Source organism: Microtus oregoni, unplaced genomic scaffold, assembly GCF_018167655.1.
Source record: "Microtus oregoni isolate MIOR12 unplaced genomic scaffold, Mior012 000002F_ref0000024, whole genome shotgun sequence".
Taxonomy (NCBI): domain Eukaryota; kingdom Metazoa; phylum Chordata; class Mammalia; order Rodentia; family Cricetidae; genus Microtus; species Microtus oregoni.
Genome location: NW_024543061.1, coordinates 7,762,047 through 7,789,961, shown reverse-complemented (window position 1 = coordinate 7,789,961; position 27,915 = coordinate 7,762,047). Strand labels below are relative to the sequence as shown.

At 44.6% G+C, this 27,915-nt stretch overlaps 1 protein-coding gene across 2 annotated transcripts in view; it reads right to left on the bottom strand.

Annotated features, from left to right (window-relative positions):
- The window catches only part of Gng12 (G protein subunit gamma 12), a 110,245-nt gene that overhangs the window by 58,568 nt on the left and 23,762 nt on the right, over nt 1-27,915 (bottom strand). For both annotated transcript variants that reach the window (XM_041632898.1, XM_041632890.1), the window contains exon 3: nt 10,473-10,525. The gene's annotated coding sequence lies outside the window, so the exon portion shown is untranslated. The remainder of the gene's footprint in view (nt 1-10,472; nt 10,526-27,915) is intronic.

Sequence of the window (27,915 nt, the reverse complement as noted above, 5' to 3'; positions counted from 1 at the left end):
GCCATATTTCACCTTCCATATAAAGGAGGATTATTGCTCAAAAGGCGTTGTCAGGACCAGCACAGGCGTGGTTTTCTTGCTCATCTGATTATTCATTCACCAAAAGTGCACAGGCATGTGTAAGAAAACACAAACTACAAAATTAGCTCAGCCCCAAATAATGCCGCCCTCACTCCACACATTCCCTGTACCTGACACAGCACTGGCACCCGGTCAGGAGGACAGAGGATGATGGTGCTGGACTCCATCTGCTTTGGACTGGCCTGGAGACAGGCTGCGGAAGTGAGTACCTGCTGTGTGAACAGGCACCTTCGTGCTTGGCCCATCTCTGCTCTGATCTGTCTCTCATCTCTCACACCTTCCTGCCCAGCCATCAGTCCTGGTGAGTATGCATCATCCCATAGTTCCAGGCCCTGCTTCCTCCCCTTTTCCTCCCAAGGGAAGCCACAGTCCCTACTCATCTTGCTTTAGCTGGCACCTGTTCTTTTATTGAAAGAAAGTAAGAAAACATCTCAACTTAGAGCAGTCAGCTACATATAGCTGCAAATATATATTTTCCTAATCTTGGTAAATTATATCAATAATTCTCCTAATATGGTAGCAAAATCAACTTCTCAGATTTTAAAAGTAAAATGAGGTCTAAAAAAAAAAAAAACCAGAAAGCTGTTTAATTAGGTCAGTGCAGCTGCTTTTTATATGTACTACCAGCTTCTCAACTGCCAAATCTTTCTCAAACAAAACAGACAGCAGCTTCTTAGACATAAAAGCGTCTCACAGAGAACAGAGCACTCTCCAAATGCTTGTCTCTACAACGGAGATGACACCGTGATGGGAACACAATGGCCATCACAACTGGAATGCCCCGGTGTGCCATGACTGTTCCAAGCATGGAACAGTTTTATTTAATCCTTTCCATGGCACCGGACACTACTGTCCCGTGTACACCTCACCTAGGAGGAGAAGCCTTACAATCTCAGCACTTTCTACTCATGCTTTAAATGACTAGCAAACTTCACAAAACAGATGTTTTTTAAAAATAACACTTATTCCTGTGACAGTGCGCAGCATATCGTGGTGCCTGGGTGGAGGTCAAAGGAAAATGTTCAGGAACCAGTTTCTGCCTTCGATGTGGATTCTGGTGATAGAAATTAAGTTATCAATTTTGGCCTTAATCCATTGAGCCATGAATCTAGCCTAAGACAGGTTTTGTTAGTTTGATTTTTCTTTTTTTTTCTAAACTACATACATAATTTACGCTACTCTCAAATTCCTGTTTGATTTAAAGAAACAATCTGGTGAAGTGGGCTACTTTAAAAATGACTTTAAAGGTTTTCAAAATTGACTTACTAGCCACATGCCAATAATACTACAAACTGCTTGCTGAACACTGGTTACCGACTACAGAGATGGCGACTATACTGAGCTCAGAAGGGCAGCGCTTCTTTTAGTGGAGAGATTGTATTTTTTTTTTTTTTTTTGGTTTTTTTCGAGACAGGGTTTCCCTGTGGCTTTGGAGCCTGTCCTGGAACTAGCTCTGTAGACCAGGCTGGTCTCGAACTCACAGAGATCCGCCTACCTCTGCCTCCCGAGTGCTGGGATTAAAGGCGTGCGCCACCATCGCCCGGCCGATTGTATTTTATGCACTTATCTCACTGACAGATGAAGCAACTGACTCAACAAGGACAAGTCACTGTTCATGTGTCTCAGTAACCAAAGACAACAGAAATTCATGACCTCTTAGTCTGGCATCCCCTTCCCTGCTTCAAAGGTACATTGTGTGAAGGTTTGGATGAGAGCAGATCCCGAAGACCATATATTCAAATACCTGGTCTCCATTTGATGGCAGTTTGGGGAGGATTGGGAAGTGCAGCCTTCTTGGAGGACATGTGCCACAGGGACAGGCTCTGAGGCTCTGAAAGGCAGCATTAAGTTGGCACTCACTGTCTCCCACTGCAGGCTGGAGCTCCCCGAGGCTGCCCCAGTCTCCGGCTGCCTGCTACCTCTTCTCTGCCATCACAGACTGTTAACACTCTGGACTGTACACCCGAAATCAACTCTTCTTTCAGTAAGCTGCATGGGTCATGGTGCTTTAACACAGCATTAGAAAAGTAACGAGAGCATGGATAAACTGTTGTGGGAATTGTGTCTACAATAAACAGCCTGTTTCAGCTAAGAGTTGTGATATTTCACGTCTGTACCCAGGTCTTCAAATAGTCATGTGGAAACCACCACAGGCTTTCAGGCTAAGAGAAGAAGGGAAGCAGTCCAGGAGGACTTCAGTTCTTCTTTCTGGGCTCCTGACTCCCAGATTCAGCTCAGCTGACTCCTGACTCCCAGAATCAGCTTGGGGGGGATCTTTGGGAAGGATGTGGAGAACTATATCCCGTGTCACCTTTGTCAACAGCCAGTGAATACAACATGATTCACACACAGAATGTCATACTGTTCAGCCTTATGGAAGGAATTCATTCACAATGCATTTAATAGAGTGTTAGACCACTCTGCCCTAAGTGACTCCAACTTTAGCTGACCTGAAAACCTCAGTGACATATGTCACTTACTGGACTGAGCTGCTCCCTTCCTTGTAGGAGGGGCCACTAAACTGTGTTCCCAGTTCTGAGGAGAATCCAGCAGCAGGGTCACAGACAAAAGGCTGAGTTCCCAGTGCTTCAGCTAGAGGACAGAGAAACTGCAGCTCACTCAAGAACAGTATGTGGAGAGATGAAGGAGACCCCTGGGAAAAGGAAAGAGAACAGGGGAAAGTAATCTGGGGTGAGTATGAACAAAGCATAATCCGTGTATGAAAGATACAATGAACGCCACTACTTTGTAAGCTGACGATAAAGAGAGGGAGAGCTATTTCTGCAGCGACAAAAGGATCTCCTTTCCAGTGAAGAGGTGGAATATTCCACAAGGCTTGATTCTGTGGAACAGATAAGCGCTGCATGGAGCTCTCATCAAAACACCCTCATGATTTGCAGCAAATCACATCTCTGATCAAGAGAAACTACGCCAAGGTGCTGAGCATGAGAAATGGTGACAGCCTTTTCAACAGGAACATTAGCTCACTCTAGGGTAGGTCAAGCATATGAGGGCAGTGACACCCACCCAGGGGCATCTGTCAAAAGCTTCTACGTGGTCACTGAGAACACGGTGGGTGTCCGACCCTTACCTTGGAACCCTCCTGCACAAATAAGGCACCACACACACACACACACACCCCTTGCTTTTGACTCTTCTACCTGGAAAGGCAGAATGGAGCAAAAGGCCCCTTTTAGGCTTCCAGAGCGGGGTTTCCTGCCCTGAATCAGGAGCTGAGTTAATATAACAAGACACGATAGTGGAAGTTTCCACTGAGGCATCAAGATGCGACAGATAAGAAATTCCAAGGGAAGGGGCGGACAGACCATAACATGGAAATTTCTAAGAAGTCAATCTAGCTAGTTCTAGGGGCCATAACAAGGGCATAAACAGAACAGGGCAGTGGAAAAGACAATACTGTTGGAGGAAGAGTCCTTGAAAATGTTCCAGTTTCTACCACCCCAAAGCGGTGTGGACAAGGTTGGTCTTTTGATTCAAGTTCAGAGAGGCAGGTTTTAAAGGCAGCTTCAGCCAGAATCCCAGGACAAGGGTGTAACATCTACCCAAGGGAACCAAATGTGAGTGGGGTTGTTCAAAATGTCAGAGTTAAATGGCTTTGTCCCCTGTTCAACACAAATCAGGGAACACAAAGAACTTGAGCACTAGAGGGCAGCCTGGGTGTCCCCTACAGCAGATGAATGAAGGTACTGGAAAGCAGAAGCTGTGGAGGAGGATGCTGCAGGATCCTGGGAGGTACAGAGGTTCCCTGGGGAGTCCTGGACAAAGTCACATAAGAAAGCAATAAAGAGATCACCTTTCTCCATCAGCCTACTGTAGTATGGCTTCTTTTCCCCCACCAGACATAACATGTTCAGCTCATGCATGCCATCTTGGAGTAGACTATTCTTGGGGAGGTACCAAGAACCACTAATCAACAAAGCAAAACAGTGGTAGCTAGGCCCATGCTACTGGCAATACAGCTCCTGACTGTGCCGTAGTAGAATCAGGAGGTCACAAGATCAACAAAGCAAAACAGTGGTAGCTGGGCCCATGCTACTGGCAATACAGCTCCTGACTGTGCCGTAGTAGAATCAGGAGGTCACGAGATCAACAAAGCAAAACAGTGGTAGCTGGGCCCATGCTACTGGCAATACAGCTACTGACTGTGCCGTAGTAGAATCAGGAGGTCACGAGATCCTCTTTCCGGTTTCCCACATTCCTACCAAGCATCTTGAGAGATGCTGGAGTGTACAGGAAGTGGAAGGTTGTCTGAAGGAGGGGCTCTGGGAAGCAGTTATTTATGATGAGGTGGGAATTTTCGCTGATGCAGCTGTTTGGGCTCAGCTGCTGTCAAGATTCTGCTCTGCACTGTGTACCCACACTGTGTGAATTCAGATGAACTTTGTTGTATTAGGCAGAGACTGGGTTGCATTAGGCAGTGTTCACTCTATTTTGAGGACAGAAGATGACTCTTACTTGAGTGTGCACAAGAGTAGCACTATGTGGCCAACAGCACCTACTGATAACCAACTTACTCCTGGGAGTAGAGGGGGTACCACCTATAAATCTATCAGAGTAAATGGAGACTACAGGCATCCATGGGCATGCTAAAATCCTATCGGGGGAAAAAAAACAAGCCCAAACACTTAACAGACACACAAGACAGACCAAACTCCCCAACCTGGACAACAAGATATTTAGCAGTGTTAGTAACAATAACCCCAGTGACTTGTTAGCTGACACCGGATGCGTGCATCAAGGCCCACAGGCAGCGACTCCAGACAGTCGATTCAGCTTGACATGGGCCCCACTTCCATCACAACCTTCTTCCACTGCCACCTGCTCATGATCCTGTGAGGCTGTCTGGCCTTGGTCCTTTACAGTGGTAGCTTCTGACACTCAAACTGCTGCTGCTGCAGCTTCTCTGCATCTTTCTGTGGTTATTTTATCAACAGATGCTTGTGTATTCCTATCAGTTTCCAAAGCTCCTTCCACTCCCTGCCTCGTTAATCTTCTGTAGTCACTCTATAACCTACAAATTTGCATGTGCAGAGAGATATTTACCGTGTGATATGTAGTGTGTGATCTGAGAATTAGTATTAGTAGTAATTAAGACTGGAATTAAAGATTCAGTTTGCCTCATCGAAACCAACATACCCTGTGAATGTATTATTATTCAAGAAATCCTGTCACTGTAGAAAGACACAAATGTGTTGTCTGTTTCTGACACAGGACATTCAGGATAAACATGCCCTGAAAGCAGTACCTCCCTTGTGTTTTGTAAATAAGCCCAATAAACTCACTAATTTGCCAACTTGGATTCTGATGGAATTATATTTCGTTTGTTGTTCCCAGGAAAAGTTAACACAACACAGTCCTTAGGTTCAGGCCAACTGTGACAATACTGTGTTCTTCCTCCTACGGCACCCAGAGAGACCGTAAGCCATGCATGTAGAAGAGCAGGTGGCCTTTCCTAGAGAGTACTAAATGAATGTGTACATGTCTCTATTTGTACGTGCACGCATGTGTGTGTGTGCATATGTGTTAGGGGTGAGGTATGAACCTCACCTAGCCCCTTTAACAATTCCATAAGGCAGGCATGGACAATCTGACCAATAAGGAAACTGGCTCAGAGGCAAGTAGCTTGCCCAGAATCACACACGAAACAAGTAGAGTACTCAGATCATGCACCGGACCAAGTCTGAGAGCTAAGCCTAAACTATTTATTCTCTCAGCTGAGCAGGTTTGTGTAGAATGTATGTCTAGAGCAGACTGTGAAAGCAATGGACCACACAATTTTAGCCGTGTCTTCCAACATTGGGATTCTGATCCTGTCACCTGTGGGTGGGAAGGTGAAGAAGGGGCCGACAGGAGCAAACACGGGAGAGAGAAAAGAATCAGTGTCCTATGCCTCTGGAGTGGCAGCAGGATGTACTGGGACAGATTTAAGGTTCCCAGAATTAGTCATGTGCGTAAGTATGCAGTTCAGATAATGAACGTAAAGTATTTAGTGGAACCCGGCATTAGGTAAATGGCAGTCATGACTGTCAAAACTTTGTAAAGCTGGAAAATCTCAATATATAATTTAAGGCAGAATGCTCAGCCACTGACATCACCGTCTGTTCCACAAGCAGTCATGTTTACAATGGACACTAAATTTTGATAGGTGAGCCAACAGCAGAGACTAATGCCAGAGACTAAACTAGCCAAATCTAAAACAGCCACAGTTAAGTCAAACAATGGTTTATCAGCTGGGCCCAATGCGAGAGTAATGGAACACACCCTCATGCATAGAAGTTGGCAGTCATTACAGAAGGTCTGCAGAGCCACTGAAGCTCAACCACTGCCTCCAGGTACCAACTACTCTATGGTTCCTTGGGATGCCAACATGACATCCAAGCCTCTAGTGAGGCCACCCATCTTGTCTTTGCCTATGTTTACTACTGGTAGCCAAGATCATGACACCAAACTTGAAGCTAGCAGCAGTGCCACCAAGGCTACAGCTAAAATTTTTAACTTTTTGAGTTTGATTTCAAATTAGTAAGTTTCTAAATCGGACCAGTGCTTAGAGATTTTTGTCTGCCTGGTATCTTCGTTCCCTGTTGGGAAAAACTCTTATAAAAATTCCCTCATAGGGAACCCACTACATTTGGTATTGGTAGATTTGCCTTTGGTCATGGGACACATGAACAGTGTGTTCAAAGAGATACTGCTTGCGGTCTACTCCCCACTTTTAATCATGCCAATTCCAATAGGCCATCCAGAGAAGGCCAGTCAAAATACCAAGGTACTACTATTAGAACCATGGCCGAAGAGTTACTCTTGTAACTTGTTCCGCTGCGGGAACGGTGCTGGTGCTGGTGGAGGAAGGTCATTGGTTAAGTAATAAAGAAACTGCTTGGCCTCATAGGTTAAAACATAGGTGGGAGGAGTAAACAGAACAGAATGCTGGGAGGAAGAGGAAGTGAGCTCAGACTTGACAGCTCTGCTCTCTGGAGCAGAGACGCCATGCTCCCTGCTCCCGGTCAGGCACACGCGATGAAGCTCCGACCCAGGATGCTAGAATCTCCCTGGTAAGCCACCTCGTGGGCTACACAGATGATTAGAAATGGGCTAGTCCAGGTGCGAGAATTAGCCTAGAAGAGGCTAGATAGAAATGGGCCAAGCAGTGTTTAAAAGAATACAGTTTGTGTGTTATTTCGGAGCATAAGCTAGCCAGGAGGCCAGGGTGCTGGGGACGCAGCCCCGCCGCTCCTATTATAACACTGGTGCTGGTGGCTATGTCTGCCGCCATGATACAGCAATGGAGCGTGATACCCGGAGGAGGGTGAAGCTGACGGAGGTAAGGTGGCAGGAGAACAGGAGAGAGAGCATGCATGGTTGGATTCATGCTCTGGGAGTTCCTCGACACAGCTGTGCTGAAAGCTCACACAGGACAAACATGCCAGTCACACCTGTGTAAGTTGGAGTTCTGCTGATTATGAGAAGAGTAACTGTAACCGATAAACCTTATTGAAGGGAAAATAAAGTCCCAAAGTAAATTTCCTTCCACGAGTAGATCAGTCACTGTGGAATTAGGGGCCCCTTTCTGATACTAATCCTGACTGAAGTAAAATCACTTCTCTGAATGAAATTCTTACAGAATGTCTAGCTGTCAATGATCAATAACTTCAACATCACACCTTTGCCAGAGATAGGTACATCGATGCAGTATTTTGAAGGATATAAAAGAAAATGCGCAAAAAACTCACCAATACAAAGAAAAAAAATTAAAAATGGTCCACGTGAGAGCAGGAGGTGGTGGCCACACCTACAACTCCACTCTGGCATGTGTGGGCTGAAGCAGTATTTCTGAGTCCCAGTTCAGCTAGGGCTAGACAGTGGGAGCCTGTCTCAAGAGAAAGATGGCTCTGCACATAGCTGGGAATGTTCCAGGCAACGTGTGTGGAAGCAGACAGCACAGTGCCTGGCACACAGGTACCACCCAGTGAACAGCAGACCCTCCCTACCTTCTACCGCTGACCCTGTTAGGAAACCATTCACTCCCGCCATTTCTACCCACTTCCCACTGTCTGTCCCTCTACTACTACTCTGTAGGTAACCTCCCTCTTCAACTACTGAGTAGTCAGAGGTCCATAAGCAGCTAATGTCTTTCAGTTCTACTTTACGGTCTACACAGCGTTTTTACACACAATCCTTATTTGTTTATTTTTCCCCATTTCCAGTAAGCTTTGAGTTAAGCAGCACCCCCACTTTCCAGAGAGGGTGACTGCAGCTCGGAGAGGTGGCTTTTGTAAGGGAACTGCCAGAGCTGCGCCGAAGCCCAAGCTTTACCCAAGTGTCTCATTCTTGCACTAACCAGCAGCTGCCAGTTGTGAAGCGTTACTTGTGGTCTTCCCCAGCCTGATGAATGAAAGCAACATGAACCTAGTGTGACTCCGATAACCTGGGATGCAGGGTGGTGTGAACGAGTGCTTGGTTGGGCTGTTTTCTGGTTAATTAAGCATCTGTTGTACTTTCTGCTTGCGCTGTTAGACTACACGGAAGACATATGGAAATTCCTGCTTTCTGGTTAACTAAGCATCTGTTGTATTTTCTGCTTGTGCTGCTGGACTACATGGAAGACATATGGAAATTACTGCTTTCAAAAAACTAACAAAGCACCAGAAAGGGTAGAGTAGGCAGGGTAAAGAAAAGAGGGCACTACTTGGCTTGGGAGGAGGTTGGAGCGGGTGAGATCACACAGAAGGCTAAAATAAGGCAGGATTCAACCGACCCTTAAAAAATAAAGCAAACCAAAACCAAAACCATACACACACAACAACAACACAACACAAGGAAAATAAAGGCTCTTAAGGTGGAAAAGGGGGAAGCAGAATGAAACAAGATACCTTATGTGATGGTGAACAGATTAGCCTAACAAAGTTAAAAGGCATAGGGGCTAGGGAAATGGCTCAGTAGATAAAATGCTTGCTGTGCAAACCTGATGACCTCTAGTCAGTCTTCAGCAACCATGTCAAACGCCACTGCAGCAGCATGTGCTTGTATTCCAATGCTGGAGATGCAGGGATAGTCAGGCCCCTGGGCTAGCTGACCAGCGAGGCTAGCTTAACTGTCCACCTACAAGTCCCAGTGAGGAAAACAAACAAACAAACAAAAAACCAAAACACAAGGGTCAACGGCACCTGAGGACTCACACCCATGGTTGACCTCTGGCTTGGACACAGAAACCACACACAAAGAAAAAAAGATTAGTCAGGAGTGAGCAAGAGAGGATGGGCTTAGGTCATGGGAATATAGAAACCAGAGAGAGATGCCTGGGCCGGTGTGATGGGGAGGGGAAGAAATGTTTTGTGCTCAGAGCAGGGACATCCTGAAGGACAGCTAATGTGGCACGGATCCACAGCTCAGGCATTATAAACACTTCAGCCAATACCCACGTGTCTGCCGGAAACAAAGCCCCATTCACCTGGACTTTCCTCATGAATAAATAGTCTCAGTTCGAACTGAACCGGAAGAGTCATATAACTGAGCTGAGCCCCAAACACGCCTCCCCCCCCCCCCAGAACTTGCAGATACATAAACAACTGCTATTTGAGGAGTAAATTTGGGGCGGCTTATTATAGAGCAAATGCTAACACCACAAACAGAATACAGCTGCAAGACCAGGAAGTGATACCAGATTAGTCCTCAGACGTTCACTTAAGAGAATTATTTCTACCACTGAGGTACTGTCAGTACAACAGTCAGGCACACTAGGGTTAGAGGGGAAAGAATACAAAGCACTAAGATGACCTGGGGCTGGAGAGATGGCTTCATGGTTAAGAGCACTGGCTGCTCTTGCAAGGGTCTGAGGACCCAGCTCAGTCCCCACAACCATCAGCAACTAGAGTTCCAGAAGACACAATGCCCTCATCTGGCCTCTGCAGCTGCCCTCATGTGCACTTACCTCCCCTTAGACACACATGCACACATACAATGAAGAACTATAAAAAGGTATTAAAGAGATACAGCCCAGTGTGTGCGGCTGTGCACCCACTTTCACGACAATATACTTCAAGGCAAATTCCTCAGCCAAGGAACAGCTTGTTGTTTACGATACTATATGAAACAAGAACATCAGCACGGTCCTGGGAACGGTTTCATTATACAGGGGTTTTTATTTTAATAGCTAGCATCTGGCATGCAGTCACAGATCTACTTCTTGCCTCAATTCTCAGCCAAAAACAAAACAAAAGACTTTTTTAAAGCATGGAAAATACATAAATCATTTAGAGAAAAAAAATGAAAACAAATATTTAGCCATGTTTAGGGATGCATTTGACTTAAAGTGTGTCTAGCGTTTCAAAAGGAACTTCACGCAGTCACTTTGTGAATGAATGAGACCTTACCAACAAGGCTTTGTGTAGTCCAATGTCTCCAGGTTTAAAGGGGAGTGGTGAATCTGAAAGAGAATTAAACAGACATTCCGGCAGTGAATCATATGTGCAAATGATCTGCTTTTATCCCAAGTGACTGTAATGCTAAGTATTTCTTCTTCCAGTTAAAGATTAATGGAGCTTGTTCCTGGCTCCTACTAGAGGAGGGAGTGATTTTTTGCCTACATACTTCAACTTCTTGAATAGAAGGCATTCCCTCCTCTGCTTCAGAGTGGCTGGAGGCCTAGGCCAGCATAACTATAAATGGTAGTGTTTTCATCCAAACTCTCCAAGTGAGCAGAAGCCTCCTCAGTTGTCACTCCTGCCCTGGTCCCACAACCCCCTTATGCTAGGATTAACACACTTGACGGACACTAGAAGGGATGTGCCAGGCTTCTAATGAACATTAAATAACAAAATTTTGCTTTACTGATAATGGCAAGCCCCAGGAGAAAAATAATACAAGCTACATGAAAAGTAAAAAGAAATGGACAGAAGTTTTTACAAAAGGTTTAAATGATTAAAAATATTATTGCAACATAAAGTCCACATAAAAATTAAATACTTTACATTTCTTCAGTTAAGTAAACTTTATTTTGTATATTTGAAGTTATAGATGACATCATTTGACAATTATATAAACAGAGAACATGGTCCCCACAGCAGCGCTGATTAACCTGTTACCCCATAGTTACTTCGTAATAAGAACAGCTCAAATCCTTCCTACAAATTACTCATCTGAGTCTGTGTTTACAGCTCCTACTTCCTCACCTTACATCTGCTTCTTTGTGCCCTTCGACTTGCAGCTGTTCAATCCTCCCCTGCTCTATTTTCAAAATTAAATCGTCAAGATCCAGTGCCTCTAAACTCAGAAAAGGTACAACGTGAGTCCATGAGAGCCAGTGGCTGCACACAGAACACAACAGATTGAGAGAGATATTCTTGGCTTTCAGTGAAACCCAGGCAAATCTACTGAAATTGAATGTGTGTGTGAGTGTGTGTGTGTGTATAATGTATGGATGTATGCGTGCAAATGTATGCATATATGTGTAATTATGCAAAGGAATGCACACCTATGCATACATGTGTTGAGATTAGCAGTTGATGTGAGTTGTCTTTCTCTATTGTTCTCGATTCTTTTCATTAATTATTTTCTGTATATGAATGTTTTTACTATGTTTCGATATGTGCACCACTGCCTTCTCTTCAGGAGCAGCAAATGCTCTTTAACCTCTGGGCCACTTCTCCAGCTTCTTCACCATACTTTTTGAAATAAGCTCTCTTACCAAATCTTAAGCTGAGCCTTTCAGCTAGACTGTCTGGCCAGCGAGCCCCTGGGATCTGCTTATCTCTGCCCTACAAAACTTAGGGTAACAGACTATACTAAGTTTTTATGTGGTGCTGGCAACTGAAATTCAGGTCCTCAAGCTTATGCAGCCAAGACTTTTATCCAGGGACATTTCTCCAGCTGCCAAAAGAGAGCCAGCAGCCACTATTTCCTTCTAGAAATAATCCACCACTACCTCATTTTAGTAGAAATCGGTTGCAGCAAATATTACAGAGCAACATTCAGGGGCCTGCAGGACCTGCCCATGCTCATTTTACCTCAACTAATCCTCAAGGTGACTTTACATGGTAAGAATGTCACGGGGCACTGAAGCTTACCCAAGGCTTGAAGAGGGTGGCAGGGTCTGCCTCCAGAGTCCATGCTTGTAGCAAGTCACTCTCAATTATATCCGAACATCTCAAAATAAAATATACCTTTCATTTTTAATAACAACCACAAACTATCAAAATCAGTTCTCATGATAAAATAACAGCAATGGCAAATGGGAGTTACTTTATGCTTGAAAATTAAAAACAATTTGAAACATGAAAACCACAAGCAGGCCTGGAATCTAGTAGAGTGCAATGAGTTTGGCATTTGTTTTGGTGAGGGGGGAGGAGGAAGGGGAGGAGGAGGGAGGAAGTGAGGGAGGGAATGGAGGAGATCATATGAGATCTACAGAACACTTTGTCTCTGTCATCAGTCTCAAGGTCCATCACTTCCATCCTTCTCCAAGAAATCACAACTCTGTATCTATGCAGCTGTTTTACCAATAGCAGAGAGTTAAGGCAGAAAAAAAAATACATCTTTATTAATGCATGGGCAGAAATCACATGCAGTGAAGAAACTTAGATCCACAGGATGAATCGGCTAGCTCACCCATGACACTGCAGAACCTGCAGGCTAAGGCTGCACCAGAGTCACACACTGGGCCCCAGATCTGCAAGAAGACTCACCCAGCCTCCCACTTGTCTCATTCCTCCCATTCCCCATGGGCATGTTATACTTGTCACAGAGACCTCCCTGCCAACAAACCCAGCACTAACTGTGGTCACTGCCGCAGTAGCATTTGCTCAATTCAGCTGATCTGAGCCCAGGAACCAGCACACAGAGTCAGAGCTGATCTTTCGGGAGCCAGGTACCAGTGCACCACAAGATTCCTTAATACTGTTAGTAATTCTAAGTCACCCTTTATTGTCCCATTTAGCAGGTAGTAAACAAGCATAAATAAGCCTAATGTCATAGGGCTTGTAGGTTAACAGCATCAGGTGGTAAAGTCAGACAATCTGGTCCCAGATTGTAGTAAGAAGGACAAAGTTTGTTCTCAGGACTAGGGACATCATTTAAGGGTTGATTATAATTGGTATAAAGTTGGCAGTTGGGAGCAAAATTTTGTAGACTTAGGGATCTCTTTGAAAAAAAAAGGGAGGGAATTGGATGGGATAATAGATTAGTGTGAACTTACACTAATAATAGTAAGTAATTGAGTGAATGCTTCTGAGCTATTATTTATAGGCATTAGTATAGATTCTTGTATATTGATACAAACTTAAATTATATTGAATATGTTCCTATTTTCATCCACCATATTTGTATACCTACGCAAAGTTATTTTGTCATATTGTATGAATGCATGCTTCTACCTCTGCTTAAAACATTTTTGTATACTGATACAATTTTAGGATATATTTATCATATTGCAATATACATTTCTACCTCTAATCTAGATATTTATACATTCCTTACATTTTGAGATCATTGTCCTCATTTGTTGCACAGTTGTTTACTGTATAATCTTTTTAATATGAAGTTTTAGTCTTTAAGTTATATAGGTATTAAGAATTATAGATCAGTAGTCATCTATATCTGTCATAGTTACACTTAGATTAATCAGGTTCTTTAGATACATAGAGATTGTATTCTGCATAGATAGGTAATCTTCAACCACTTCAAGGAACTGTACAATATGGCATTTAAATAATGTAGGGCTCTGTTGATATGAGACACAATTGCTCTTGACAGCACTAATCTATTCCCTAGAGAATTGTTGAGCACCAAAGACACTCCACTTGGAGCCTGTTTTCTTCTTGGCGAAATTGGCCTTTGGGCAAGGAACTGCCCATGTCTCAACCATTGACAAGGTACATGGTATCAGGAAATGGATAAGCAAGACACAAGGAAAAAGACTGACTGTCAAATCTTGCCAAGACAGGGTAAGACAGTTTTGAAAATTTTCCTGCTTCTGGAAATGGTCTGTCAGTTATGGTAGGCCTTAGCCAAACTCGGTTGTTTCAACATAGCAAATGAGACTTTGGGTGACTGCCCAAGTAGCCAGTTGTCTCTGTCATTTGTTGTACATTTTTGGAAGTTGCTTGATTGCACTTCCTTCTTACTCAAGTAATATTATTTCCCTTCTTGGATCTTCGATGGGGTTGAAGACTAGATAGTTGTAGTTACTTTCCTCTCATGACTTGGCTAAGTTGTTTTTTTTTTTTTTTGCTAAGTTATTTACTATACAAGACTTAAACTCATTAGGATAGGATAATTATTGAAACATTTATCACACGTTTCTTGCTTGATATATTTGTTCTTATTGTATATAATTTTGTATTATGTTTAGAACTCTCTTGTTTAAACAAAAAGGGGAGGTGCTGTAGGAATTCCTATAGCCAGTAGCCTTTAAGTTACCCACCCACTTGGGCGTGGCCTCTTTTTTGGCTGTGGGATTCAGTTGCTGTTGCCGTTCCAGCAGAAGATATTAATTTGTGAGTCTATCCCCTAAATAAATAACCCTCGATTAGTCTCAATTCTGAGCTAGTGTGGGATTTCTTTTAAGCGTCCATCGTCACCAGAGCCTGCCTGCGCTCTAACAGCCTCACTGGAGCTCCACCCACGAGGTTCCATGGCCCTCCTCTCACCACCCTTACACCTATTGCCACAGGGAGCTCTTAGGTTTTAGATGGTGATGTGGTGGTCTCCCTAAAGACTTATAGAATCCTAGAAGGTTAAGAACCACCTTTATACCACAATTTTGTGTCTCCAAGACCATCATAAGAACGTTCAGTATATGGGCTGGAGAGATGGCTCAGAGGTTAAGAACACTGACTGCTCTTCCAGAGGTCCTGAGTTCAATTCCCAGCAACCACATGGTGGCTCTCAGCCATCTATAATGAGATCTGGTGCCCTCTTCTGGCATGCAAGCATACATGGAAGGAATGTTGTATACATAATAAATAAAAGTTCAATATACAGCACTGCAGGGAAGGGACACAGGAACACATTAAAAGTATACAGAGTGACTGGAGAGCTACCTTAACAAAGCATACTTTCTCTTTATCTTTTTATTCCAGCCATTACCTCCTAGGCCTAGTCAGTACGTGAGGGAACAAAACAACTAGAGTGTCAATGACTCAAGCATATCTCTAAGAGATCCATCCGTTTGATTCTACTTTGCATATGGTGCATGTGTGTATGCATGTGTCTAGGCCAAAGAGCAGCTTAGTGCTGTGCCTCAGGCACTGTCTACCTATTTTTGAGACAGTCCCTCTCTAACCTAGAACTCTGAATGAGGTTACCCACCAGGGCCTTGCTGTACTCTCTGTGCAGCACTTGGATTACTGTGTGTTACTATAGCCAACTTTTGTACATGCATGCTTGTGGTTGACTTCAGTCCTCACTTTATAGACTGAACTATCTCCCTGGCCCTACATATGGGTCTTCCGTGGAAAGTATGCCTAAATAGCATACAACGGCTTTTTTTTTTTTTTTGGTTTTTCGAGACAGGGTTTCTCTGTGGTTTTGGAGCCTGTCCTGGAACTAGCTCTTGTAGACCAGGCTGGTCTTGAACTCACAGAGATCCGCCTGCCTCTGCCTCCCGAGTGCTGGGATTAAAGGCGTGCGCAACCACCGCCCGGCAAACGGTTTTAACTGGAGAAAAGAGACCCAAAATGAAAAGTCTCCTTGCTTGCTAGGAAATGGCCCAGAGTTCTACAGCATCTTTCTAAACTCCTCCTGGATAATCACAGAAAGCAACTTTGTATAAGGACATGGTCCTTCCTCTTCAGGATCAGAGACATGCAAAGACCCCCAGGAGAAGGAGCTCCTTCTAGCTTATCCCAAAGACCGCATCAGTGCATCATTCAAAGACAAACACAGTTAACTGTGATGCCCATTCGAGGAAGGGACACTATGCACTCCCTGCTCATGTATATGAGTATCAGTGTCATCTGGTACTTGGGACCAAATCATGCATCTCTATTTTGATTTCTGCTATCACAACACTTTACTGGCAGGTGTATAAAGCAAATACTGTGCTGGGCCTAGCTGGAGGCACTAGGGATGCAGCAGAGAATAAGGGAAGTGGTTCTGATGAGATAAATGCTGTTTCCGACCTAAGGCCTGTAGAGGGTAATAATATGCAGACAAAATAAGAAGTCAGTTTTAAGCAAGGGTGGCTATAAACACATTTGACAAGAGCAGAGAATGTTATGTACTGAAGAGGTCAACTTTACCCTCTCTGAGGAGTGGATGGGGGGTGGGGTAGGTGGAAGGTGGGGGGAGTGGGAGGAGGGGAAGAAAAGAGAACTGGGATTGGTAGGTAAAATGAGAAAAGATTGAAAATTACAGAAAGAAATGTCAGCAAACATAGCAAGTCTACCAAAATGATTATCATCCTAACCCAGGCTTTTACAAAGTTAACAGTTTAAATAATTTAGACAGAATCTAGATTTTATTCTATTTTATTTCTTTAGGGGCAGGGTCTCACTATGTAGCTCTGGCTAGTCTAGAACTGGCAGCGAACTTACTGTCTCTGTCTCCCAAGTGCTGGAATTACAGGTATGCCCCACCACACCCGGCATAAACATCTGTTTCTCACAAGGGTTTCCTCATTCTCTGTGCAGTGGAACCTCTCCACCCCCTGAAGATCTATCAACCGTAATTCAAAACACACTGTACTTAAACTGGAGGGGAGGGACTTGAGGGTCCATTGTTTCTATGGTTCTATTTCCCTACTGTCTAGCATCTTGCTCTGTGCATAAGAATTTTAACTCAGTGTTTTACAAAGATGGAAAAGAATGTTAGACAGTTAAGTGGCAATGGTTAATAGAAAGAGCAGAGTTGAGTTAAAGGAGAAACATTAAGTGTAGGTTACATTAACCGTATGTTCTTTGCTACATCACAAACCAGCTCCTATAATGAGATAATTCTGAAGTCCCCTCAGGCCCAAAGTCTGCACTAGCTAAACAACACTAAGTTCTATGAAACAGTGTGTCAAGATATTTACAACCTGGCCCCAACCTGTGCCTTTCTGTGAATATATCTATTGTACTTTCATCTGCAATTTGTATCTAACCCGTTCTTCAAAAGTCCAGTGTGTGTGTGTGTGTGTGTCTGTGTGTGTGTGTCTGTGTGTCTGTGTGTGTATGCGCGCACACACACACATCCCACAAGTACTAAAGTCCTGGTTAGTATTTGGAAAGAACTCACAGAAATAGGAACATCTGTTTCCTAACAAAGCAAAATTCATGGGAAGCAATTACCATTAACTGACAAGAAAACAAAAGAATCTGGAACAATCTATGAAAGGAAAACATTTAAAATTCACAACTGAACAGAGCAGAGTCTGCTCTGTCATTTCATCTTCAGAACTGAAGGGATGATGTCACATCTCACGAAATATTTGTCACCACAGAATGTATTTAGTCTGTGCACATACAGGTAAAGACTGCACCCACCGTACACAACAGGCTCTCAGGTTCTACACCCGCCCCCATTGGTATTCATGTCACTTTGGCAGGCTTGGTTGGTTGTGTGCAGGCTTGGTTGGTTGGTGCAGGCTTGGTTGGTTGTGTGCAGGCTTGGTTGGCTGTGTGCAGGCTTGGTTGGCTGTGTGCAGGCTTGGTTGGTTGTGTGCAGGCTTGGTTGGTTGTGTGCATACAGATAAAGACTGCACCCACCGTACACAATAGGCTCTCAGGTTCTACACCCGCCCCCATTGGTATTCATGTCACTTTGGCAAGCTTGGTTGGCTGTGTGCAGGCTTGGTTGGTTGTGCACATACAGCTAAAGACTGCACCCACCGTACACAACAGGCTCTCAGGTTCTACACCCGCCCCCATTGGTATTCATGTCACTTTGGCAGGCTTGGTTGGCTGTGTGCATTTTCATAAAATCTACAGTGCTTTATAAGCCAAACTGAAAACCCAACTGAACTAGATAGTAGCCCCTGATGGAGAAGACGAGTCCTTCTGAGAGAAGATCTAGTGTTATCTGCTCCCAAGGAGAAGGGGAAGGAGAACAACAGACACACTGGAGAAGCAGAAGGTTTGTAGCTTGTTGGTTCTCCCGCTATCTGGCTTCTTCTAAGCATATCTGTTATCTCTATATGCCTGGCAGAAAAATGTTGGGAATATGAGACAGAGAAAACCTCCAAGCCTTCTCTGTGAGAAGCTTCAGTAAATCACCTGGATATCCAATTAGGACCCTGTCACATGACAGCAGGGATGGTTTCGCTCTTACTGCAGCAAGCACAAGATGCTTTCTAAGGTCAGGAGAGTGCCTGTACCAGTCCACAATGCTCATGGGAAGCTTTTGGGAGGAAACGGTGTGATGAGTGACCAGAGCTAATGAGAAAAGGGAAGGAGTTCTTAGAAACTCCTGGGATTGCAAAGAGATTACCGTGAGGAGTCAGGATGAGAGAGATGTCTTACTACCTAAGAAACACTAATCAGGCAGAACCTAAATCGAGTGAACCATAGTGCAAACTTTGCAGCAATGGAGTAACCCACAATCTCTAGTATCCTCATTTTGAAACCTTATAAAAGACAATGGTGATCAAGGAAACCACTAACAGCCAGGTACTCAACCCAATAGCTTGGGTTGATTGGACTCTGTATAAGATGGAGGATAGACTTGGGCTGTAGGTACAGGGCTGTTAACTAAAGCAGCAGAACTATTCAAGTGTATTCCTTTTTATACAACAGGGTAGTGAGTAAAATGTGCAACAGGTTAAATGACTTTCCAGAAGGAGATGCAGAAAGCTTTTGAGACATTCAGGGCCAACAGCCTGCTATTAAATCCTAGTTCCAATGCAGCAACCCAGGAAGCCTAGTAAACGCTATCTAGCTCCACTTCTCTGGGAAGAAGAGAGAATGAATAGGGGTGTGAGCCTCGATGCTGTTCTCTGACAAAAAGCAATGCTAGCCAACCCAGTTCTTAATTAAACAGTGTGAAAGTACAACACACTTAAATAGAATTATTTAAAAAAGACCCAAAGCTTCCAGTTTTACTGGAGTTCTCTAGGCAATGCAAGTTGTGTTGAAAATAATCACTCTGTTCACACGGCTTAGTTTTCCCCTCTGAATTTTTTTTGGAGAGAGTGTCTTGCTACATAGCAGCCCAGGTTGACCTCAAGTTTATTGCAATCCTCCTGCCTCACCCTTTTAGGGGGATAGATCATAGGCATGAGCGACCACACAGTGGTCCTTCTACCCTCACAACTAAGAGAACCCCAAAGCCATTCTTCAGGACTTACAACACCCAAATCCCTTAACATGGGCATCAGAAGCTCACAAATAAATCCTGTATGGTGAACACCAATCTTTGGTCTTTTTTTTTTTCCTCCACTGATTTATGTGCAGTGCCACTACTAGTCACTCAGCAGACAGTTCCCAATGTGTCCCGCTGACATGCCCTTGGTTCCTGTGTAGGATGCTGGGAATTCTGGAGAGGCGACCAAGCTGAGGTCAATTCAGTGACACCTGAGAGGAAACCTGAGGAGGATGCAGGGAAGGAGTCTATTTCCTCAGCAACAAAAAATGGCAGCATATGACTGGTTCTTGGAAACGGCTGGAAGGCTGTGCCAGCCATTTGGTGACTAGGAGAAATCAAAAATTAAAAAGCGATACAACCAAGAGGGTGACTCAGTGGGCTGAGACAAGCACAGACCTTTAACGACAAACAGAAGAGCTGCTTCCTCCATGACACATCCCCTAGCTGTTTAGGGTCATGGCTGGTCAGTTTGCTTTTCTAATACGTTCGTCCTAATGGTCATGTAAGAGGTTTACAGATTCTTAATTAACATTTGCTTAGCACACTTGCAGCTGACAGCGTACTCTGGGTGTGTTTATGTCATCTCACACAGAAGCCCCTGGGCGTCCTCCATCTAGAGCAGCTGCTCCATCCATCAATGGAACCATTTGCCCACCAATCAGTGTTGTCTCCTTTCAGGCTCTTCTGCCAACAGCTAACGGCTGAGTCAGTACTTGATAAAGGACACTGCATTAGGCGCAAGTGAGACAAGCCACGTCAGGGGCATAAAACAATCATACCCATTTTAGAGACAAAGACACCGACGTTCTCAGTGTCTAAATATTTTTTTTTCTACGTTAAAAATCTGTATGCAACCTTGCTGGGATTCAAATCTACAGCATCTGAATGCATAAGTTTCCCGCTTTTCACTATGCTTCAAATGTGAGCCACTGCTTTGCTTGCCTAACTTACATTTAACAAGAGATTGTACTGCTTTTGATATTCTAAATCTTGACTGCCCACAGCTACTCTAATCACAAGCTGCATTTCATCACTTCTAGACATGTGGCCCATTTAGAACACAGGCTTCCTTCCACCTGGCACTCAGACCAACCCATACCTACAGAATGGCAGTGCTATGACAACTGGGGATAACAGCTTCATCTCGTGCTCCTGTGGGGCGCTTTTCTACCTTGCTCACCATTTTGTGGGACACTCCCTGGGAGCATGGTGGTTCTCCTAGATCTTCACACATCAGATGCCTAAGTGTATGAGGAGAAAATTAAGAGTCTTGAGACTCTTAAAGCAATGATCTGATAACATTTCTAATGCGTTGGCAGAATCCTGTTCCAGAGGTGTTTATAAAGTTGCCGACTAAGCTCTCTGCACGATGTGAAATCCCAGAACCACCCACATATCCAGTACCCTGATGAAAAACTAAACCGACAGTCACTTACCATGGCAGGATTTATTTTACTGCCATTAAAAGAAGGATTTGGAGCATCAGGACATAGGAGAAGTATAATATACAAAGGAGTCAATATGAAGATAGACTAACAGGCACACACAGGCTCCTATCTACATGAAAATGTGAATCCGGACTTATAAGAACACTTCAGTGTACAATGCAAGTTTAGAACGTAACACAACAATGGAAACTGGCTCTTCTTTCTACTGCTTATCTTTAGAGTCATTATGTATCAGTGCTGCAAATTCTTACAAACTGAACACTCACAGCTAAACATTTGACCAGTCTTGAAAAGACGTGTCTCTGTGTGCATGATGAATGTTCCCTTTTTCTTCTTTGGTTCAGGGTGCCTTCTTGACAGAAGACATCCATTTACAGACAGACTAGCCATGCTACATTGTTTCTAATAGCGAAAGGCTCACCAGAATGAACATTGTACGGAAGCCCGGACGTTACTGCACTCCAGATGCAGACAGCCTACTCCACAGCTCTCTGCCTTGCTGAGCTGGCACACCCAGAATGCTTTCTGCCAGTGATGTGCATCTCTTCACCCTTCTCTTGGTTAACTCTGGCTTAGCCAATAAGTTCTAAACACGGTACTAGTTGCATGGCAATTTAGTTTACGTACCTCTCATGCCCACACCACTGATGGAAGCATTATAATTATCAGTCATTTTATGGAGATAAAGTCAGTTGCTTTAAGCTAACAAATTTGCCAGGGCTGACCGAAACAGGTGATCAGCCCCACTCTCGGCTCACTGTTCTCTGATTCTGGCTTATTCTCCCTTGGACAATTTCATGAATTAAAAAGTATCAGATAAAAGTATAAAAGTCACGTTCCTAGAAGTAAATTCTCAGATTATTTTTCTAATAATACCTAATCCGTCCTGCCATGAAGTCCAAGACTGGGGAAGGAAACTCTCTCCGTTAAGATCTCCGTGGGTATCAGAGCAGTCAGTAGGCGGCCATCCGGCTGCAGGACAACCACAACTAAGGCCGCACAAAACAGCAACTTAGATAAATATGAAAACAAGACACAAGCACACAAATAAACAGCACACCAGGACCCACGGGAGCCCAACTAAGGGGTCGGTGACCTGCGCAAAAAGTCCCCTTTTAAAGTTCTGAATTTTGGAAAAATCCCCCAAACTGATTGTATAAATAATTCCCAGTCAGACTTTCCACACTTTATCAGAAGAGGTTCTAACCCTGAAATGGGTTGGGAAATGGGAAAAAGAAACATGGGTCCAGCTCCAGGGCTACCTGTGGGAGGCACATACCATGTGTGCACACACATCACTAGCTATAAAGCCTTTCCCTGAGTCATGGCCTTTTCCAGGCGACAGGCAGCCCCAGATCCCCACACTTCCTGTAAACAAAGCTGAGGTGAGGAGCCCTGTCATGGTCACCAGTGGATTTTTAGGCTGTCCTAGAAACTATCCCAGTCTTTCCTCACCTCCTTTCTGCCACCCGGACCAGTCCACTCTTGCCCAAGCTCCATTTTCAGTCCCCTCTTCAAAAACCTTGAGGGGTTTCTTTCCCCTCCACGACTCTGTGAGTCTCTTTTGTGTGCTTTCTAGCACACTTCCACAATGAGGTAGCCTGAGCTAACAACCTAGCTCCTACTCTGCTCTGATGATCTCCTTTCCTTTCACCCCTGCCTCTGGGCTTGGTCCTGCTGTGGTCTGGAGTGCCTTGGTCTACTGTAGTCTTGCCAGATCTAGTTAGCTCCATGTCCTCTAAGGACATTTCTTTCTCCTGGACTAACTCCTACTTATCTTCATATACATTAAACTTTTATGGAAGGGAAAAGCCTTCTATTACAATTTTTTTCAAAATTTTATTTTAGTTTATTTGTATGCTTTGCATAAGTAGGTATGTATGTATGTATGGTATGTGCACCATGGTTGTGCAGTGACCACAGATGCCCGAAGAAGGCACCGGGGCCCTTGGAACTGGAGTTACAGTTGTGAGCTACCATGTGGGTACAGGGAATTAAACCCAGATCCTCTGAAGAGCAGCCAGTGCTCTTAACAATCAAGCCATCTCTCCGGCTCCCTACTGGAATCATAAAAATATCCATGACAACAAGGCCCGCAAAAACTAAAAACAGTTAAGTGGTATCAAAAATAAAAGGTCTGGACTCTGCTCTCCAGGCAGCATGAGGAGCCAGACCACACTGAAGAGGATCTAAGGCTTTCTCAAACTGCTTCTACAGCCCCTGCTACAGCTGAATTTTTCTTCTCTCTATTCACTCAGAGCCTGCCTGGTGGCCTCTTTAACAGTCTTCCCAGAAACTGGGTGACTCTCCCCTAGCTGTCCCCTGGCTTCTGACCTCAGTGTCTTTCATCTTCACAAGCAAATCCCCTATTTCAACTTCATATGAAGAATTTGAGTACACGATGTTGGTGCTGAGACTGGGGTGAGCCGACTTGGATTTAAGGGTCCTTGTCATCAGCTTCCATCAGCTGTGACTTTGGAGTAGAGGTAGACTAAGGACACACACTAGTTAGGACAACAGCCACTGTTCTTCCTGAACGTCCAGAGCACAAAGGGGGCCTTTCTCTCAGGTGGTACAGCGGGATGCTGGAAATACAGGGAAGAGAATCAGTCTCGGTTTTCTGAGTGGTCAGCCCAGATGTCTGCAAGCAAATGTGTACAGGTCTTCCTGTGTGCACTAGCAAACAAGATGGATACAGCTGGATGCCCTTCAATTTAACTCTCAGATTGTCTTATCTGGACAAAGCATTTTATCCCATACTTGCGGCACATCCCCTAAGACTTCAGACTCTAGGCAAAAGTCCCAGGGACTTTTTACCCATGCTTCTGACTGACTGGCTAAAGACAGGTTTTTTAGAACTCCCATCTTCTGCTCAATTAATTTGCTAGAACAGTTCACAGAACTCAGAAAACATTTCTGGTTTATATAACAGGATATTAACAATGACATGGATGAAGACCAGACAAAGGGATGGGGAGCTACAACAGGGCCTGCGGGAAGAGACAAAGAGCTATCATGCCCTTTCCAGGAGCATCAAATTCTAGGAACTACCAGGAAGCTCTCCAAAACGCACTCTTTTCAGTTTTTTGTGGAGTCTCCATTCCACAGGCATGGCTGGCCAATTAAAATCATGAGCCAACATAAGCTTTTCCCTCCAAGGAGGTTGGAATGTTGCGACTTCTACCACAGCCCTCTGTTCTTGCCGTAGAGTTCTGCTTTGTTGTTTCATGTAGCCAGCCCTCATCCTGAATCTACCTAGGGGCTGCCTTCCTCATCAGCATAGTAAACACTACAATCCAGGGCTGACCACTCATTATGGGATGAGAAACCAGGGGGCTCATCTCTGGGAAGACTTTCTCTCATTCTCAGTATTCCTTAACTGCCTGCAGTTCTTTGTCTATGGGTGGGGCCCCATGGGAATAAATATATTTGTAATGAACTAAACATTTTTAAACTTCCCAATTTCAGTTTCCTATGGTAGAGGCCAGTGGTTATTATATATGTCAAGAGATTAAACCAAATAAAAGCCTCGTGGGATTCTCACTTTTTAGGAGTGTCAGAAGGTTTGAGAGACTAAAGGGAAAAAAAAGAAACATATACCGTATGACTACGCATGCTAAGAGTTGTAGTCACCGAAATGCCTCAGTAGAGGTTGACTCCTCTGCTGCTGTTCACTGTGACCTAGGACAGTGCACCACCCTTCTAGGTCCAAAGTCTGATGGGCAAGAAGATCCTACCCAGTGCTGTACTGTCCTCAGTCAAGTCTGGGATGCATCAGCTATGCGAATAAGAGAACTCACCAGAGAAACCAGTTTAAAAGGGGTGGGGGGATAGTTAATTGTGCAATAAAATAATCAGTGTTTCCTCACGGCACCAGGCTTGATGGTCAGGAGAAGAGCACTATTCCTTGATTGTGTCGCAGGGTAAATTAAAAAGATGTGTCTTGAAATAAGGCTTAGATAAATAATTTTTATTGCTTCAAGGACATCCTTAAGTAGCACTTTTTTTTCACTCTGAGCATACAGTTGTAAGGAATGTGACTATTGCCTGATTAATAATCAAGCAATAGAAGTTTATCCACCACTTCTTTTGCATCATATTCCAAATGTCAACAGTGAAAACACCAAGTCATATCTTATTATTATAGAAACACATCTGACCTGTGAATCACCGGAAATGATCTAGGACTCCTCGGGGCTGGTGGACCACACACAGCAAACACCTGCTTTTAAGCGATTAGCAGGAACAGCTGAACTCCCTCATACATGACACAGTTCTACTCAGCAAAGAAGGTCCAGAAAGCTTTAATGAATAAGGGAGCTTTCAGCTGAACCGTAGATAACACAAGATGGAGCTAGTGAGGTGGCTCTGTCACCCAACAGTGCAAGCCTGACAACCTGAGTTTGATCTCCAGAACCCATATAGAGGTGGGAGGTAAAAACTGACTTCACAGAGAACTTCCGGCCAGCTAGGACTGTGTGATACGTGTAAAGACTGCCTGTAATTTTTAAGGGACAGAAGGCTGGAAGAAGCTGAAATAAGAAGTTTGCAGGAGGCAGGGAGCTTTGTGAAGGGGAAGAAAACAGCTCTGGGGAGATGAGTACCTTGTACCAGGCAAACTACACTCCACATGGATCACCCAAGACAGTCCAGCAAGAAGTCAAAGGTGAGCAGAAGGCCAGACTGGGACATCTGAACATTCTAGTCCCTCATGCAGGACTGCAGGAGAACACATGCAGTCAATACCCACTAAATGAACAGACACATGACTCAGAGAAATGAACTACCTCTTACAGTAGCACAGACAGGAAGTAATTCCAGGGCTGAGCTCAGGCCTTCTAAGGCACCAAGCCCACGTTGTTTCCCATAAATCAATGTCTTCAAAATGGTAGGAAACATAGTCAGGATGGAGTGGAGTGAGTATTAATACAGATAATGGCAAAAACACAGCGGGGAGAGGTGGGCGTTCATACAGGTCCTCTGGGAAGTGACAGGGTCACAAGTGTGCTGTGGGAAGATGAGAAGAAACCAGCTCCAAGGCTGCACAGAAGGGACAAGAGGAGACCAATCTGGAGTGGAGTGATTCGGCTGCTCATGAGGAAGGGTGCTGGACCAACTCACAGATTGTCCCAAATTCCGACGATGAACTGCATGGGCTTGGACAAGTTGTTTATTCCATTTGGTCCTTACTTTCCCGCACTACAGAGTTTCAGAGTGATACCAACACTAACTGCCCACAGACTTTTGTGAGCACTTAATGCAATAATGCATGTAGGGAAAGGAATACAGTTCTTGGCTTCATAGATATTGCTTTAAAAAGGAAAGAGAGAAAAAAGGAAGAAGGGGGAAACAGGTGAGGGGAAGGAAGAAAACGGCAGAGAGGGAGGAGGCGTTTCTACAGACTACAGGAGTGAATCAAGGCAGACCTGCCAGCCCTGCTGAGCTGTCCTAATAGAGGAAGAAAGAAGTCTCATGTCATTCCAAGGGTCCAAGTCCAGGTGATCAGAAAAATGACCTGATATGAAGGTGTCCACAGGGCATCCAGTCCAAGGTACCGAGGAAGCTAGTGCTGAGGTTGCAAAGGAGGAGCACTCTGAAAAGCATGCCCAAGTCCACAGTAGAAAAGGAACAGCTAAGCCACAGAAAGGTACAGAATACAAGGACAGACACACCTGTGTGACACGGGGCACTGATAATGAGGCCAGATGGAGAACGAGAGGCGAGATGCTCAAGATATACCTGTAAAACCACTCAGCTCCCACACTCTCACCAGCTGGGTGTGTTTAGGCCCCACCCTGTTACCTAGCCAGCCATTCCACGGCTGATGCTTCTGGCACCAAACTCTGCCCTTGCGACTCTTCTCTAGAATCAACCTTTACCCAAAAGTGGCATGTTAAGATCATGTGAGCATGGCAAAACGGGCTGTGATGGCTCACCAGTGGATCAGGGTTTGCCACATGGCAGGAGGAGCTGAGTTCAGATCCCCAGCACCCCCGTAACAAGCAGGCATGGTGGTATGCCTACAATCCTAGTGCTGGGAGGTGGAGAAAGGAGGATTGTTGGAGCTTTTTGGACAGCTAGTCTTGCCAAACAGAAGTGTAGGACTTGGTCTCAAAAAATAAGATGGAGAATGTGCTGGCTAGTTTTATGTCAGCTTGACACAAATTAGAGTCTCAGTTGAGAAAACGCCTCTGTAGGATTCTTACTTATTGATATGGGCCACCCTTGGGGAGGAGGAGGTCCTGGGTTCTCTAAAAAAACAGGCCCAGCAAACCATGGGGAGCAAGCCAATGAGGAGCACTCCTCCATGGCCTCTGCATTAGCTCCTGCCTCCAGGCTTCTGCCCTATTTGAGTTCCTTCCCTCATTTCCTCTGATGATGAACAGTGCTATGGAAGTGTAAGCCAGATAAACTCTTTCTTCCCCAAGTTGCTTTGGTCACAGTGTTTTATCACTGTAACAGCAACCCGAACTAGGACAGAGAGTAACTGATGAAGACAGCTAACATCAGCCTTCGGCCTCTACATGCACACACAGAAGAATACATACATACACATGCATAAACACTCCTGCATATACAAAGATGAGTCAGACTGGAGCGAATAGTGCCCATTTACCTTTAAGGTCTCGGTCCCTCACAGCCTGTAGGATAGCTCTGCCCCAGGCGGCCTCCACATCCAGCCAAAGACTCCCCTCGGCCCAGTCTAAGCAGCATCAGCAACTCTCCCACAGCTGCCACTGTGTGTCCTTCTCTCCTTATGTGTAGCTCTCTACAAAGTACATGCTCAATGAAGCAGATGGAAGCAGAGGGAAGAGCCACCTGATGCACACAGGGCAAAAAGTGGGCTCGCGCTGGTAGAAGAACAAAGTGGATTGCAGAAACCAGACTTAGAGGCATGGGACTATAATACCATGGAGAGGACTGGTTCTTGGAGGGATAGACACAAAGAGTCCCAGGCATCACTGTGGTGCACAGCCTTCCAAAGCACAGCCCGACTCAGTCCCAGGCATCCCTGTGGTGCACAGCTTTTCAAAGCACAACCTGACTCAGTTACAATTACTTATTCTTTCAATATTCAATTCACCTTTAA